Genomic DNA, 18,432 nt, shown 5'->3' on the forward strand with positions numbered 1-18,432 from the left:
ACATTTAAGGGTCATCAAAGTTGGCATTCCGGCAGAAGCGCACCAGACATGCGGAACTGTGGGATATATTAAGTGCCTCATTGTCTCTGGTAAATGGTGTTTCCTCGTTCGCAGAAATCCAATAATCCCTTACGTCTCTTTGCCTGTTCTTCAGGATATGCTTCTGTGATCATTAGTAAACCCGAACACGCTGCCAATCTCTATACATACGTAGTGATTTTCCTGGAACAATAACACTTCACCCGTCCGTACACACGCACTCGATATTATGAGAGTACACCTGAGAGAATCAATTTCGTACGTATTTGGACAGTTTCATAGGTCCCCCTATTCCACTACGACGCGATCCTGCTGAGACCTCGCTGCAACCTAAATTAGATTTTTGTAACCACGACCTCATAATTTGAATATCATATAAAATGTAAAAGTATGACTGAATAGACAACAGCACACACGCAATTCAAAAATGCTTGTTTTATTTTTCTATGTAAGGCATTGAGTGCTCCAGATTTAAAGCCCCTTACTGGACCAGCGGCACGCTGGCGGCGTCGTTGCGGCCGATTGAATTGACAAAGCACTCAACGGATTTCATCGACAAAAAAACGTATCTTTTTAACCTTGTTGTGTTTTGTTGTCTTTTTGGTAATTCTTGCACGTTTTGAATAATATTCTAATTGTAAAGTCAAGGGTAACTCAAATCTAGTTTAGGACGCAGCGATGATGCCAGCTTGCAGCGGGTCCAGTCAGAGGGGGGCTCCAGGTCGCAGCGTGGTCGCAGTGAGGTTGCCGCCCATGTGGAATGGGGTGTAAACGTTCCTCAGACACAGATGCTGTTAGCTCGCTCAGCACTGCATGGTGTACAATTTGGCTTCAATAATTACATCAATAATGTAGTCCTTGAAAAAGTGTTCTGAAGAGATTACTCGTGAAAACTTGCCCCTAAAAACTCCCCTTATTTTATTTGAAGATGTTCTCCATTCGTAAAACCGTTCCATCTCAAGGGGGTTTATGTAAGTTCTGACCTTTACAAAATTACCAGCTCATATTCCTTTGACTCACATAACAGTCAAGACTTGAGTTAACTCAGACGTTTTTGTTGTCAATGAGCGCGACGATAAGACACTCATTCACTAGACGACCATCACGCTGCGATCTCGCTGCAACCTAAATTTGATATATGTAATCCTTGATTTCATAATTGGAATATCATGACAAATTTCAATGTAAGACTGAAAAACAACAAAACACAAAAATTGTAAAAAGATTAGTTTTTAAGCTATAGAATTCGTCGAGCAATTTGTAAAATCGTACGTCACAGCAAGGTCGCAGCGAGGTCTCAGCCTCTAGTAGAAAGGGTGTGTTAACTTATACGTTTCCGATGGACGCGCCCATAAAGCATTCTATTGTACGTCTGGCCTCTATGCACTCATCCTTCCCTCACTCGTACTGTCTGGATGCCTTTAAAGCAAAGTTATAACCATAACGGAGACGATGCGCTGCCATTGGGTTAGACCTATAGGTGCCGCGTCGGTGTGAAGACTGCAATGAGCTGCGGTGATGTTTACAGCGTGACCTGGCGATTCTATCTCATCACCATAAAACAGTCTGGGGAGATCCATCTCTCGGCTGTACATATCACCACGCCAAGTTAGCTATCTTTTTCTTTTGGTCTATACATACGTCTTCGGTGATGTTATCGATCGTGTTTGCAATATTACAAGTTTGATTTTAGCTTCTCTGTCAAAGAGTATTTGGACAAGGTACGAAGCAGTAAGATATCAAAGGCACGCATTTGTGCCGTCAGATATCAGTGAACATTTGGTGTCATAGATACTTCCTCGATGTTATCTCATTTCTTGTCCTGGCGTCGTGACTTCACCACTTATATTGCTCGGTCCAGTGAAGAGTAGATTTGTTACATGTATATGGTTACCTCAGCAAGCCCCTTACTTTAGTTGTATAGCTACAGCCTCTATACCAGACTGGAGAGTTTGGCCGACATACGTTTTTCATGTGCAGGCTTTGACTGACTCTCCTGGTCAATTATCGAACTTTTTTGCCGAATTCTACGATCCGTACCCCCCGTAGGAAGGCCTGGTGGAGGCTACCGTGGTTGACTGCCGATATAAGAATTTCGGTTACCCTAGACTTAATCCTTCTCGAAGTTCACTAACTGCATGCATTGTACCCGATGCCAGTATTGAAACACTACTTAGCGGTTGCGTCAAATTGAATTAATCAACCTTTCTCCTCAGAGACCGTGAAGTTGGGCACGCCGGGATGATTGTCTGAAGGGACGGAGAACACCCAATTCATCATCTTGTCTCTTCGGGGACACATTTCTACTGGAACGCGTACACGAACCATTGCACAACTCCGCCCTGACAGACACCTTGCAGATAATTATAGCACGTATGTCAAACACGTTCTGCGTTTTTACACCACCCACGCCCCGTCGGCAGTTACAATACAAACGGTACGACGCAATAGCTCATTTTCCAAACATGTGAAAACGGTGTACAGGAAAAAAGGCATGTCCGGGACAAACGGTTTGGAAAAAAACGGATATTTTTCTACAGTGCCAAATTTACACACCAGGTGCCTAAAACCTACTTTGACTTTTGTCTTCCCGACATCTATTCGCATACCAAATATCAGTACAATCAATCTAGAGGTTCTTAAGTTATTCTGACTACAGTAATCCGGAATCGAAACATACACACACACACACACACACACACACACACACACACACACACACACACACACACACACACACACACACACACACTCACACACACACGCACACACACACGCACACACACACGCACACACACACACACACACACACACGCGCGCACACTCACACACTCACGCAGGGACACACAAACAGCCCAAAAACAATACGGTAACCTCCATTACGTTTGTTTTTTATTTTTCATGGAGCTAACAAGACATTCATTTGATAGTTTTATAGTCAGGATTATCATTGTGACACTAAGAAGAAAGTAGATAAACAAATGTATCCTACATGTGTATCCTTCATATATGTGTTCTGCTCTGCCTGGTGTACCTAGCGAGGACGCCCTCTAACAAGGCATACGCCTTCTGATATATCACTTCCAAGCAGAGCGTATATCCGTAGCATTCAAACCACGGGACTGCACATCAGCGCTCAAGACGCGCAGCGAACATAAGAGACAGAATGGTGTGTTTTCTGCGTCAGTGTGGCGTAAAATGCTGGCATTCAGAAAGATTTCCCACCGGTGATATTTGATTCGTTAACCAACACAAGTGTAGCAGTCAAGCGAGCGCTGATTCTCATGTATTTATACAGACCGATGCGCCGTGGCATTTCCGATCTACTGCTGGGTAAAGAAGCTGCATGTCTGAGAACACCTTGGACTGACATTGGACCATCTACACGAAAGGTAGGCAATATTGAGTATGTTTATGAAGGTTAGACATCCAGGTAATAAGATATGCCAGAAATGATTACTCAAGCAACTGCATAATATTGTCTTAACCTCATTAACATAAGTATTCAGAGTTTTGGTATAAAACCTGGTTTCACAAATAGGCCAGGATTTATCCTTAGTCACTGACGAAAGACAGCGGATGCTATTTTATCAAGTTGCCTGAGTAATAATTTTTGAAATATTGAGTATAATTATTTCTAACACACTACAAATTGGAGTGTATTAAAAAAAATAAGTGTGATCACTACCGGGTACTGCATACTGATTATAGAAAATCTATTTCTTCCTTTTGTTTGTATGTCTTCTCAGCAATACTAAGGCATTTTACTTCCAAACCCTAGAGGATCCACTACCTTTAATGTCTTCAACACCTTTCTTGCTCATTTTTGCCCAAATATGTTTTCCTCTATCATATGATTCTATAAAAGTTATGTGCAACAAATTGGTCCGGATGTTTTCGGCGAGGTGCTTTAAAAAAAAGAGGGTGAAACGGTTAGATTTTATCACACATTTTGCCCTCAAGGATACCTCATTCTACTTGTGCTGGAATATTTGTCAGCCCATCCAAGAGATTTACGTAGGAATATTCTCCATTACTTGTGACATAAAAGAGAAGCAATAATCGAACAACTTACAACGTGACTGACTACCAGTCTTACATGGCAACCAGATGGACAGAAAGATTTCAACAAACAGAGAACCTCGTGGAAAAAGACACGATTTACAAAGGCAGGCCCAGAGATTCCGAATGGCCCAGTATAAGGCTGAGCAATACTCTGAAAGTGATTGTGGGGATATTGATAGTTGAGGTTATTGATGTGGAGCAAAGGTATCAGACACCCTATCTGTGAGGACCCCATCGTGAACCCAGGTGATATAGTACTTCCTTGATTCAGTGCAATACAATATTGTGGTAAACTTGGACTCTGATTTTGGAAAGCAGCGTCTGTCATCGATTGCCATACCCTTTTCATTCGATTTTCTTTTCATTTCTTTGATATATGCCTACCAGGGATGTCCATGTAGCTCACATTTTAGTGACTTCACACTTGAGCTTCTGATTCCAATTTGTGGGTAACTTGGAGAGCCCGGTTCAATCCTGGGTTGGGGACATCTCGGTTGGGGCTGCACCCGTCTTTTGGAAAGGACGTGAATTGGAGGTCCCGAGTTCGAGGAGGTATTTCGAGCGCGTTAAAGGGGAAGGGCTAGCAACCCCTCCTTGTGAAATTATACCCTTCTACGGAAACAGCAAGGAAACGTGCTGATCTATATGCCACTAGGTAATAGTCTGAACGAACTAACGATATATGCCTACCACATAACCACAAAGCCAATGTCAATTTCTGCTAGACTTACTCAGCATCAAAAGAAAGATTAAGGGATCCTCTTGATCAATTTCTGCTAATCCCCTGTGATCGTGCAGAGATTCACACACTGACAAAACACCATTTGCGAGATTCTCAGCCTTAGGGTGATTTTTATCAACGTTACATTTGCACAAAGGAGTAGTTAGTTTTCCCGTGCAGAGCAACCATTTGTTAGCTTATATACAATTGCTGACTCAAATGGAGTGTTATCTAAGGATTCGTTATGAATATTGTGTGCAAAGAATGCATAACGGCTTGTATTCTGAGGCAATAATGGCTTTATATGTCTAGAAGACATCTGTTAAAGCAAAGTATGATTCGATTTATTGGTCGATCCTCCTCCCTGCGTGGTTCCTGCCAGTATGTATTGTGCAGCACAATTGGGATGACATTGAATTACATCTCAAGACTGTCATAACGTTTAAGTAGTATGGATGCAGCATATGAAGCTCCTTTTGTTTATGGATGTATGTTGACTACAGTAGAGTTGTTTATTACCTTGTTTGTCAAATTACCGTCCACGGTAGTGATCTGAGTGAAGGTGATGAGTTTAATATAATATTTATCATCGATCGAGAATGGTGTCCCAAATTGACGTAATTTGTAAGCAAGTCGTCAGCTAGGTCTTTTGGTAACAAAAGAAGATGTAGATTCATGTGTAAGCCTGGCGCCGCAGGTTGTTTGAAAGAAAAGAAAATCATCGTTCACAGAAACTCCCCGGGGCTCTGCGCAGCTCAGCGCGTGATGTCGTGTTTGTGTCGGGAGGTGTTTCTCACGTTTAGCAGCTTAATCATTTTGTGCAGCTCGTTTGGGTTGTACAGTCTGAGATCTCGCAGTAATTGCCTCTTTTTGTTTTCACAAATTAGCTTTCAGGAAAAGTTACGACCAGACCGTTAAACAGACTGCGCGCTGGCTGTCGATGTTCCAAGCACGGGGTCTACTACTGGCAAATTACTGATGTCACATACTGGAACTATAACTATAACAATAAAAATAACTATGTCCGAGACATAAACAATTCTTAGACCGCCGTAACAACATGAACGTCAAGGAATGTTTGAGTTAAGTTCAGATTCTGACAAATTTTAATTGCGGGCATGTGTTGTTCTTTAAGAAAAAGCCATTACATGCTAGCAATATGTTACATTGTTATTTACAGGTGACTGTATTGATTTGCCAGTACTAATGCCGTTGCTAAATACGTGCTTAGGTAACTGCCAAGTATCACACCTTCAACTGCTTCACGTCATTAACACTTCATCTGCAATTGAATATAAGACAGTTTCGCGCAGCTACACATGTGCCAAACCGCTACATGGAAGGCACGCATCAGACCCTGCTTGCTACATGGTGTATGCGTTACGACTAGGGCTGCGTACCTAAACGTAACGTAACGCCAGGTACAGGTACAGGTACCAGTACAGAGGTTTGCGTACAGGTCCGGACCTGTACCTGTACCTAAACAATTTGAAGACAAAAAATAACATGTGTTCTTTTGAACTAGTGTTACGTCTTCAATAATGACAAAAACATAAATTAACTGTTTGCAACTTTCACGGTACACTACCGGTACACAGTACCTGTACGCAGCCCTAGGCACGACAGACTCGGCTAGCAGAATGATTCATGGGATGTAGACTAAACCCCCTCTGAAATAAGATGGGATAGATCAAGGAAACGACATTTTTCGCCACAATAGATTTGGATTTATGGAAAGGGGCTGACACTTCATCATTGGCAGATCTATCGCCAACACATTGTGACATTTTCAATGCAATTAAGTATAGCGTAGAGATTTATGAAGACGAGCAGACGATCTGTAAGGATTTCAAGACATATTGCGAGGTACACGATCTTTCGACAGAAGGCGTATTTTCAGTATAGGCCTGTGATTTTGATCAAAGCAACTGGCAAAAGGCCCAACTCAAGAACTCCCCTGGCGTACGAGTAGCGCTGCTTCGCCAAGTAGGTAACCACCACACCGTGGTCCTTCCTTTGGGTCCTGCGGACTTTTCGAGGTCATACAACAGTAATGATGAATTATACACAGCGTATTGTTCCCAAAGAGGAGTGATTCTTCAAGAATAGAAATGCCCCTTTCATCTCATAAAACATCCATTTTACCCGCGGGGTGTTCTGTATTCCGTTACTCCCCCCTGCTCTGCACTAAAGCGCCTATACACGAAATACGTTTTAGGTTGACTGCCTACATTAGCAGCACTGGAAAGTGCAATTGCGAGTTGACCGTGCTAATGCTGCACAGGGCATCAATCAGTGAGGCAGAGGCAGGCTCACTGTCGGATACGGTACAAGAATGGATGAAGAAGCAAATCTATACCGACCCGACATGATCAGGTATCACCATGTCAAGTTTTGGTGATCAGTTTACCACGGATGTATTACAGCAGCATGTACAGTGCAGTCAATGAATATGATCACCATTCTGACTCCATGTACTGTAGAACATTATGACAAAGAACGCCATAGAATTAAAGCTGGAACAACGTAGCCTCCACGGGACTTCCTATCACCATGTCAAGTTTCAGTAATCAGTCTACCACGGATGGATTACAGCAGCATGTACACTGTACAGTGTAGTCAATTAATATGATCACCATCCCACCTCCCGTGTTCTGTAGAACATCATGTTAAAGAACAACATAGAATTGGATTAAAGCTGGACGAGCTAGGTAGCCTTCACCAGGCCTTTCTAAGGGGTTATGGATAGTAGACTTCAGCACGAATAAGGTGAATACTTGGCCAACTGTACTCTATGTCTGGCTATCTCCTCTTGCAGGTTATTCTGTTTGGCCAATTTAGACTATTTGCAGCAATCTATGGAGTCTGTTAGTGACTAGCACTACGTACATCGATACCGTCAACATGGTCTAAAACTCTAGCTACAGCACATTTCCTTCCAAATGGAAGAAAGATTCCCCGCAGATTCTGAGGTAATGATATCGGACAGGAGTCAGACACACCCGTCATGTAAGAATCCCTCCCCAATCGATCAGCGGGATGATTCATGGTGCTGTCCTCGCTTAGTGACCGACCTTGTCGCCTCATTTTTACTCCCATCGACACACAAGCCCCTGGCGAATCAAACACGGGATTATCCGAGGCTTTGCTGAATACAGAGGCTATCCCAGGAGAGTTCATGTACCATGGTTCAAACCGACCGCAAATAGCACAGCATGGATTCTCAGCGAAGCAGATACAAATTTAAAGTAACAGACAAGTTGCTGGTTAAATAGAAAACCCAAATCCCAAACACCAGTAACATCTACCAACATAATTCCACCAGGGTACATAAATCCGCCACACTGAAAACATACGTACGTCCAAATAGATCTCGGGTTCGAATCCCCTAACGCCACCGATGTTGTGCCCTTAGGAAAGGCACTTTACCCGCCTTTCCTCACTCCGCCCAGGTGTAAAAATGGGTTGTCGTTCTCTGCACGTGGTAGTGTTAATATAAGTTATAAAAACTTGAGTGCGGTGCCATGGCCACGTCGTCCTTGTGTGTCCAAAAGCAATTGAAAAATAGATCTCCAACCCAACATCCCCCCGTATAATGAAGTCCTGTATATGTAAACTGTGCGTACCTTGGGGGTGCTGCACTAGAGATCTCTCAATCATACTGCTTTTCAAAGTGGCAGATTTGTGTAACTCGTCGGATTAATGTCATTATATTGGAGGTTATTGCCTTAAGCCCTGGACTATAAGAGCAACAACAACGGTGGTGTAAGCCAGCAATACAACACTGTCTTCCCGGGTGATCATAGCTTTCACCTTTTATTGGAATCATTCAAACTAAAATTTCAACCTTGTTGAAAACACATTACCTACTTTTGGTCGAAGACGAAGAGACATTGGCCTTGGTAACTCTTTGCTCCCTGCAAAATTATTTGCCGCGAGCATGCATGGACTCTAACACCTGCATTCTCTGAGGAACGCCCGAGGACAGAGTGTACATCCTCAAAGGAGACGGAATAAGCTCTACATCTCTTAACATGCTACTAAATATGTAGAGATGTCATGTAAGGTTACTCAAACCATGCTGAAATTAGCCAGGCATTGTTGGGTAAATATGGTGAACATAACCTAAGGTTGTGTAGTCTGTGTCAGTGCCATCTCCATGTTTCATGAGGGCATGGAACTCACCCCCAACATCCTCAGGCATTCTCCATAATCTTTACACATTGTAAATGTATCGTCACGCGTTATGGAAGATGACCTTGATGCCTCACATTGGATTTGTTGGGGTTTTCTCTGCCAAAAGCAAAAGTAGAGAACGTCTGTGTTTGCATTTCATGAGGTACGCTTCCTAGATCCTCCCTGTCTTGACAATGAATGCACATATAACTATTACTGTCTTATCCTACCATACTGGCCACACAAAACGCCTTCCTGATCCAATGAGTCGTTCGTTATCCTTCCTCGATGCCATGTTGATTTAAACATGTCCTCTCGAACACCGACAGCGCCTGAAGGAAGTGAACCTAATCACTATTGCATCCGGTATGGTTGTTCCCCTGAGCTCGGTGGTAAATCTAGTCAGGTCTTCTGGCTTTATTTCAGTTCTCTGGTTAACTAATCTAATCACTATGTCATCCGGTATGGTTGTTCCCATGAGCTAGGTGGTAAATCTAGTTAGTTCCTGTGGCTTTATTTCAGTTCTCTGGTTAACTTATCTAATCACTATGGCAAACGATATGGTTGTTCCCATGAGCTAGGTGGTAAATCTAGTCAGTTCTTCTGGCTTTATTTCAGTTCTCTGGTTAGCTACAAGGTAATCTATTTTCCTTCAGAGTGAGACTACTACATATCAATGTTAAGTGAGAAGGGAACGCTTTGATGCCCTGAACTTCATTCCATCCAAACGACCCGGAGAGCATTTAACGTTATGAACTTTGCTGTACGGCTGATACAAGTGTATTTAGCCTCCAGCAAACCAATTTACAGTTTTATACCTTTGTACATAATGCCGTTAAGTGCGATTTTATCTAAAGCATTGGTGACCTCTTGTATATCAACGTTTTAACGTCTGTATATGATTTCGAAATGACTTCCCAAAGGAAGACCTGTGGTTCTTTGCTGTCGAATTTGACGCGCCGGGGCAAAGATAGATGCAAGACACGACTGCTAATGTTTGTCCTCAAACCACGGTCTAGATAAACTTTTTCCAAGGTCCGCGCTGAAAAGTTATTTTGTGTCGGCTTTTGTGTGTTCATGGAGGTTTCTGTTCGGCATGTGTACGCTGTGGTCACTCTATCATGCCTCTTAGCCTCTCTGTACACGTAACTTGGTTCTAGATAGTTTGTGTCCTCTCATGTACGTATTGTGACATCAGTGTAACTTAGAGGACTTTCTGGCGTCTTGGGCAAGGTTAATCATGTGGAGAATAGTGGAATTGCTAGTTTTCCCAGATTATGTACCAGTTGTACGACGTCAAAACATGGCAATCTTCCAACCAATGATTTAGGAAAGATGAGTAGAAGACAACGAATGGGCAAAGATCATCGATGAGACTTTTAAACGAAGTGCTTTCGTTCAAGGCAAGCAAGGCGAACTTCAGATCAAAGATGGCAAAGCAATCATTGCGATGCAGCATCTTGTTACCCCGGGATCTCCATGGGACGGGTCGGGGATTTGGTCTGTACAAAAGACGAAAATAGGTACGTAAGATGTATGGAAGTACAGAGGAACCATTGAAGGGTGACAAATACGGACTGCCCTGTCCCTAACTAAGGGTTCTGAACAGCAAATGGGGAAGCGTAAACAGTTAAGGATGAAAGAAGTCAAGAGTTGTAGTTTCGGCAGTTGAGCAGGGAATGTAAGATTGACTGTTGCCCACCAGAATTGAAGATCTACAAGGATGAAGTCTAGATAAGAGAGCATTGACAATGTATGGCCGTAGACAAGGCTGAAATAAAAAGTGTGGACGAAATCTGGTTTACATTTCCAAATACCATAATAAGCAAACATCCCTGACCAGTGAATGGTATTTATGATATTGATATGATAAATGGTGGGGAATAACCTTCACGGTGTTTTATACCAGGTTCCCAGCTGTATTTTTCTCAGTTCATTGCCTTGATGCCATCTTAACCATTTATTATTGTTCACCCGCTTCAGGTCAGTAAAACTGTGCTAATATTTACTTCATGCATTCATTGGATTTCCAAATTTATTATATGTGGATCCGGAAGCCACTTTCGGTTTCCTCGTGATAGAAGTCTGAGAGCCTGCTTTCGAAAAGAAACGCCACAGCCCTTAGATCTAAATGTCACGACATTCCGCCACACAAAACTATACTCACCAGCGAGAAGAGCTTTTCTGCTATCTTCCAAAACATTCCATGGCTCGATAGATGTTGAAGTCAAATACCTGGTAAGATAAGATTCTGTGACTGATATTTTACCTTTTATCCCCGTATCTAACGTTACAGGATGGTCGTAGGGAGGATTTTGGATATGATGTTAATCAAATGCAAGAGAGAGAAAGAGATATAGGAGAACCTTTAGTGTATTTTCCTAACTTAAAATTAAAGTTAGATACAAGCAATGTCCATCAGAACTAAGACAAGCTATATATATACACTTTGAGAAGATATTAGTCAGAAGAAAGTTGCTTCCAATGAAATCACTGCATGCAAGTTACAGTGCATCCATTTCGTACGCAAGAAATCAGAAAGGAATTTAAAGAAAGTTAAGTGAAATGTATGTCTACCACTTGGGAGCATCTACATTTCAAGATGAAAAAAATCGTCAGACTGTCCCAACCAGCCTATATTCTGTTTCGCTCGTGTGAAGCTTCTGACGTTATTAATCCAACACTTTGTGATCTGCCCTAAAGGAAGAATTATCCTGTAATACTCAGGCTGGTTTTAGGATTGCAATATTACGACTGCCCAAATGATTTGAAAATGCAAGGATTTCCCTGAGGAAGGGAATACGAGGTTCTTGTGCTCGTGTGCACATGACATTCCTGACACTTAGAGTGCTTCGAATCCTTAGATATTGCTCAAAGGTCCTCTCTGATCAGCGTCATTCCTCTTGCCAGCCATTGCCATCCCCCACAATGCCTCTAACACTTGTCTCACATTAATAAGATGTTATCCTACGTGGTTGGTTTTCTTCTCACTAAGATAACTTTAAGGAAACTTGGTGCCAGATCATCTGCTGTGCCCCAACGGTTTAACAATTAGACTAATGGAAAGATAAGATGAGATAATGAGAAGACAGTGTTCAAAACTTCCGAGTAGCTTTTGATATATTTCGGCGACATATGTTTATTCGCAGTCGGACCCAGAAATCATCTCAAGGATTAGTTGATGCAGTATTGGTTTTGTATGCATGTAGAGCTGACTATCATTATATCCTTGAAAAATGGAGATACTGTTGTGTGTGCGTGTGTGTGTGTGTGTGTGTGTGTGTGTGTGTGTGTGTGTGTGTGTGTTTGTGTGTTTGTGGTCCAGGATTTTGTATTTAGCATAACTTAAGAGCCTCTGGATGGATTATGATAACATTTGGTATGCAGCTCGGTCAATTTTGGGCCCCCTGGTATGTGACCTTGGTACTGCAGCAGCAGAACGTCCATTTTTGCATATTTTGAACTGGAGGTGATATGGTCTTGATATGTTGGTGGCAGATAGCTTGATGTAAAGAAGAGAATGCTCTAATGACACGGCAAAGAACACACGATGGTTTCGCTTATGTGTAATGATTTGAATCAAAAGGAACGAGTTCTAGATTCAGGTCAATTGATCTTTATATCATACAATAAGGTAGCTGCATATCATCTTAAATGGACCAAATTTTCTCTACCTAGAATGTGCACGTAGAAAGAATTACTGGTATTTTGTCTTTTTTTAGTCACATTTAGTCAACTTGTTTACTTGAACTGATTCTAGCATGCTTTTGAATGATTTTATGTTTTTTAAGTTTTCAGATTGTGTAATTGTTTGTGTTTAGAACTCAGCAAAAGACGAAATATTCAGTCTCATGCTCCAATACCGACGTACTCGAAATACACTGTCGTGTCTTTGAACAGACACGTGAACTGTACATCAGGTTTAAAATTGGACTTTGCCAATAGCTCTATTTGCAGTACTTCAGTCAGCCGAAAAGTGTCTCTTTATAAGTACTGGCTGTAACCCTTACGCTGATGATTATATATTGATGTTCCAACAAGGTTCATCTAATTGAACGGAAGTGCAGTTAATTTCCAGTCTAAAGGTATGAGACTAGCTTATAACAAAATTCAAACATCAGAGATTAATTATTTTAGTGATTTATTACAACAGATACTTCATAAAATTACTGGGAGACTTTTCTACCTAACCAGAACTCAGCAATCAATCTCGTTACATATCAATTAAAGGCACTAGGTTAAAAAATAAAAAATAAATAGGCTCAGCCCAAACAGTTCTAAAATCAAATTCCAAAAACATCACTAGTCATTAGCTTCCAGAAAGCCTGTGCAATCAGGAGAGGGATAGTGACTCCGTATAGCAGAAGGCACAGGGACTCGGACAGACTTGCAAAGGTGCTGGTAGCTCCAGCCTTCAAATTGGCTTTACGCTGTGTACCTCTTGCACCTGAAAAGTGGAAAAAGTGTTGGTTATGAGGTAAATTAACCTTTTTTATCACATCGTATGACTGTATAGTAGTTGTTTCACACATGATCATGTTACAATACAGACAGATTTTCATTTATTTGTTCATTGGTTTGGCTGAATCATACATGAGACTCTAATGGTTGCCCAACTAGCTTATTGCTATTGTCAAGGGATAACCATATTCTAATCAGTATTTTTCGTATGTTGTATGCATACTCACTCATTTCCAAAGTTAATCCCGTGGCAAGGTAGACCGTTTCGAGGACATCCTCGTTCAAGCAGACTTCATGAAAGCCACGGTGGTGTAAGCCTGGTCCCAGTCTCTAGGGGTCGGCTTAGGGGTGTTTTACCGGGCCTAGTCTGCTTTATTCATTCGTTTCTGTCCGCCTGTCTACTTAGCTGCCACAGAGAGTTTCGCCGCCACGTAGGGGGCGAGCTAATTTAATCCAAGGCCGTTAACCCACCCCGAGCGGGGTAAGCTGTCTGGGCGGGCGGGCATCACTCCCAGCGTCCCGATGGTATGGTTTCCAGACTACGATGGTGTGTGATACACACAACGTCGGGCTGCCTCTCCCTCCGCTCACACACCCGCATCTGCTCGCGGCAGCATAGTAGCTTTCCTGCACCGTCGGCATGTTGATGCATCTCCCACAAGAGTACCTAAAAGGCCAAACACCAATGACAGATTAAGAATAGTTTTGATATATGTAAAAACATCACTAGAATACGTTGTAAACACTTCGTTTCTTTGAACAGTGTCGATAGCGACATTGAAGGTAAGGGGTTGCATGCTAACAGCCGCGTGGCCGCCAAGTTCATCTGTTGCTTTTAAGGATCTTTGTTTACATCTAATGCGCTACTTTCTTATTTTTTTTCATAAAGATAACGTAATAAAAAACAGCTGAAGGTATTAACATCTAGTACAGGCACTGAAGGGCGACAAAGACAAAAAACTAATGACGGTGACCCTCCAAACGGAGCTGCACTATCGCGAGATGGGTACACTATCACAATGTTATGAACACGCTCAAAACATCGTAAATACAACATCTACCTCTCCTCATAGTGTGTAGTCCCCATCCTATCAGAAAAAACAGCAACAAAAGAATAAACATCTGCTGAGCCTAATTTAATCCAAGGCCGTTAACCCACCCCGAGCGGGGTAAGCTGTCTGGGCGGGCGGGCATCACTCCCAGCGTCCCGATGGTATGGTTTCCAGACTACGGTGGTGTGTGATACACACAACGTCGGGCTGCCTGTATTCTGTATAATGGAGCCTTTCGATATCCATCGGAATCCCCTCGGCACCTAGAACTTCACCGCCATGCGCGCCAGCAGCTCCGGCGCCGCCATCGGCATCGTCGCTATCGGGCTCATCCGACTACTCGTCCGACAGATATGGTTCGAATCTGTACGGCAAAGGGCCTCCTACGGCATCCTCAAGATCAGGTCCGAGACAGAGTCTGTCTCCTCACACACGCAGTTTGTCCGGAAAGGTCTCTAGAACGCCACTGCCCGTGCCGTGCTAGCGCCCGAATAGCGGCTAATAGCGGGCCTGGTGGGTGAGTGCCCACTCGTTACGTCACGGCATCACGTGACGGCTGATGGAATGTTTTCATCGCGGTCTCCCTCGAGCTTTCCAAGAACGACAACTTTGAGAAGCTGTGTAAAATTTATTCATGGCCAAAGTGATCACGAAAACATCGTGTACACGATGAACGTCTAGTAACTTTTTCTTGCTCCAATCATTCGCGTAGAACGTTACGTGCGCAATGACATTGTTGAAAGGCTATATTACAATATGTAAAATTAGGATCATATTACTTGTCGTCTCTAGAGTACAGCATTTTTAGATATCGGCTTTGCTGCATGTAAAAATGCTGTACTCTCCAAGTAACGATTCGGCTCCGGCTGGTTTTTGACGTGTTTTAGGCGCTTTCAATATTGTCCCGTCTTTTTTGTGCGAGCATTAAGAAAACGGGACAAAAAAGGAATCCCGACAAAAAAGCCTAAGAAAGTGTTTAAAAAAGCCGATTTCCAAACCTCTGTTTGGAAAGGGAAAATGTTGTAAGAGAGAGGAACATTATTGTAACGTCCTCACAATGTTCCTTCTGATCTATCCAGAATCACGTTGGTCAGGATTTTGTCTTCTTACACTTACATCGTGTGCTTTAACCTGAAGATGCATGGTAAATCCTACCCAGTAAAATGGTAATTTTACACCGGTAGTGACTAGCTGCACTGTGCACTGATGCCATGATGGGATATCCCTGCGTGGCTTCCCCAGTGAAAGGAATTAGACGTCACGAGGCCCCATCCTGCTGATTGACGGTAAAACACTCGTAAAGCTGGGATGGACATGGAGGATAAAGACTGAGTGAGGCGATGGGACACACTGATTCTGTGGGCTTACGGCAAATGTTATGGAAGTTGGCATCTAGGTCTGGGTTAGCGTACCGTTATCATGGTAGGGAATGACAAGAACTTCGCAATGAAGAAAGCTTACGCAGTTTTGTACTCGTAAGACCGAGAGAAGCAATGGGACACAGTGATTTTTGTGGGCTTACGGCAAAAGTTACGGGGGCTGGCATCTGGGTCATGGAGGGGAATGACAAGAACTTCGCAATGAAGAAAGCTAATGCAGTCTGGTACTCGGGAGACTGAGCGAAGCAAGGAGACACGGTGACTTCTGTGGGCTTACGACAAAGTTATGGGGGTGGCGTCATTATCTAGGTCTGGATCTGTGTACAGTTATCATGGTAGTGAATGATAAGCCAGTAACTTCACAATGAAGAAAACTTATACAGTCTAGTACTAAAAGTACTCGCGTGAAAGGGTCTGGATGATGTGAATTACAATAAACTCTGGTCAATGGCTTGTTACCAAGAACGTTCTTGTTTTAATACTTGCCTTTCATCAAGAATTAATGAAGGGCTATCTATGTACGCTTACTATGATGAGTCTATCCCCAGTTTACAGCACGTTCGAAATTCATGCTGTGCATAATAAGAATCTATCGCCAAATATGTATGTGAAACTTGGGCCTTGAAAAAAGGCAGATGAACGTCAAGTTGAATGTGCGCCTCAAGCATACAAACGTTGGATAAAGACTTGTTCTAGGCAGTCACTATACGTGGATTGACGAGGAAGTTCCACGGGGCTTCATCGTTTTCCCGGAAGAGCTACGAAATGGATGGACTGTCGCCAGGAAGTGACCTTCATCTATCCATCATGGACCACCGTAATGGAGGAATCCCCGTGGTGATAGTAGGTCCATGTCTCAAAGTGGCTAAATCAAATTTGTCAGTGGACGTAAGGGGTATCTACCATTGTGTGTGTGTGTGTGTGTGTGTGTGTGTGTGTGTGTGTGTGTGTGTGTGTGTGTGTGTGTGTGTGAATGTCTGTATATGCGTGCGTGTGGGACGACACTCCCTGTATAAGAATTCCACAGACGTTTTGCATTAGCCTTTTTTATAAACCCATTAGTCTCTCTCTTCTTCCCTTCTGTAAAGCCTTAAATTGGAATATTCTAGTTACCCTCTTTGGCTACATCTTCCATCCTTACCTAACTAAGGACTCGTATTTTCCACTTCCTATTTAAATATGGCAGTGATACATCATAGAATTAAAGTAGCTTACAAATCTAAAAGGGAGGCTCAATCTTTGCACGTCCTCTAATCAGCACTATTGAGCACATCAGCCAAATAATCCCCTGTTTAGCGCCATTGTCGCAGCTTGACAAGTCTTTTAAGCCATTTAGCTCCAGTGAGAACTTTTAATGGCACGCTTCCGGTGATACCCCCATAACGTCGCGTCTGTCTGGCGACGCCTTCGTCCATTTGGTACCTAATGTTTATTATCATATCAAGCACGCTCCATGCAAAATTTGGAAATCCCACTTATGATGACAGTGTATCTACCGGAGTATGCAGAAAATTGCCTCTGTACTCATTCATCGAAAAGAAATTGACTCGGAAATAAGATACGAGGTCTTTCCAATATGGCTGTCAGACAAGAAGTTAGAAATAAATGACTTTGTTAACAGCAAGATTCAAACAATGCATATTATGAGTTTGCGAAATGTTTTGACAAAAGTAACTGAGCACCTGACTTCTGCTTCAGTCTGACAAATAACACGAATATCACAATCTCCTCCACCAAGCTCTGCTCCATCAAACGGTCTCGATATATTCTTACCATTTGTTTCACCAGAATAATTATCAAAGTATTGCCACAACAATTACCACATAGCTTTGACAATGATTCCATGCACTTAGAAAATGTCCCGAATTACATGCTTAAACAGGAGAACATCAAGACATTCAAATTTCTGTATACTGGTGAAGCTGTCGACCTTATTGGGCTGTCCTGAGTTAGGTCACCGCCACATGCAAGATTATTTGACACCATTCTCCAAGAAAAGTTATCTGTAGGAATTGCAGTAATTTTTTTTACGTTTCTGCGATTTTTAATAAAACGTTAGAAATTGCGGCCACTTAGAACTAGTCCTCTCGTCCGAAACCGGCTCTGCTTGGAGAATTGTCTAGAACTTGCCAGAGTAGTATATAACAAAATAGATTGTCCATGTTTCTGCTCCCTCCCCATAGAACGAGCGCAGAAAACAAACAGAACTCCTTTGGTAACTGGTTGAGTCTTCCGACATTAACATATATATTGCTGCCTTTACACAAAAGTGCTGACTTGAAACTTCACATGAGACCTACATGGAAGACTGTATGATGCAAAACATGTCTTTATTTGATACAGGCAATTAGTGACAAATTCCAGACACATCAAAAGTATGGAGACAGGTAGCAATACAACACGATAGTATTTATGCTCAAACACTAGCCTTGAAAATGTTCTCCGCATTCTGCGAGTATGAAATTATTTCCCACCAGGCGAAGGCAATAGCAGCTGTTGCATTTATACAGTACCAGATGAAGACCTTAATTAATTGTCT

The 18,432-nt window shown here is 42.5% G+C and overlaps 1 long non-coding RNA gene across 1 annotated transcript in view; it reads left to right on the top strand.

Annotated features, from left to right (window-relative positions):
* The window catches only part of LOC136426715 (uncharacterized), a 129,253-nt gene that overhangs the window by 16,417 nt on the left and 94,404 nt on the right, over nucleotides 1-18,432 (top strand). Inside the window, exon 2 of the long non-coding RNA XR_010754330.1 lies at nucleotides 3,338-3,431. This is a non-coding gene — a long non-coding RNA (uncharacterized lncRNA). The remainder of the gene's footprint in view (nucleotides 1-3,337; nucleotides 3,432-18,432) is intronic.

The sequence above is a fragment of the Branchiostoma lanceolatum genome, chromosome 2, assembly GCF_035083965.1.
Source record: "Branchiostoma lanceolatum isolate klBraLanc5 chromosome 2, klBraLanc5.hap2, whole genome shotgun sequence".
Classification (NCBI taxonomy): domain Eukaryota; kingdom Metazoa; phylum Chordata; class Leptocardii; order Amphioxiformes; family Branchiostomatidae; genus Branchiostoma; species Branchiostoma lanceolatum.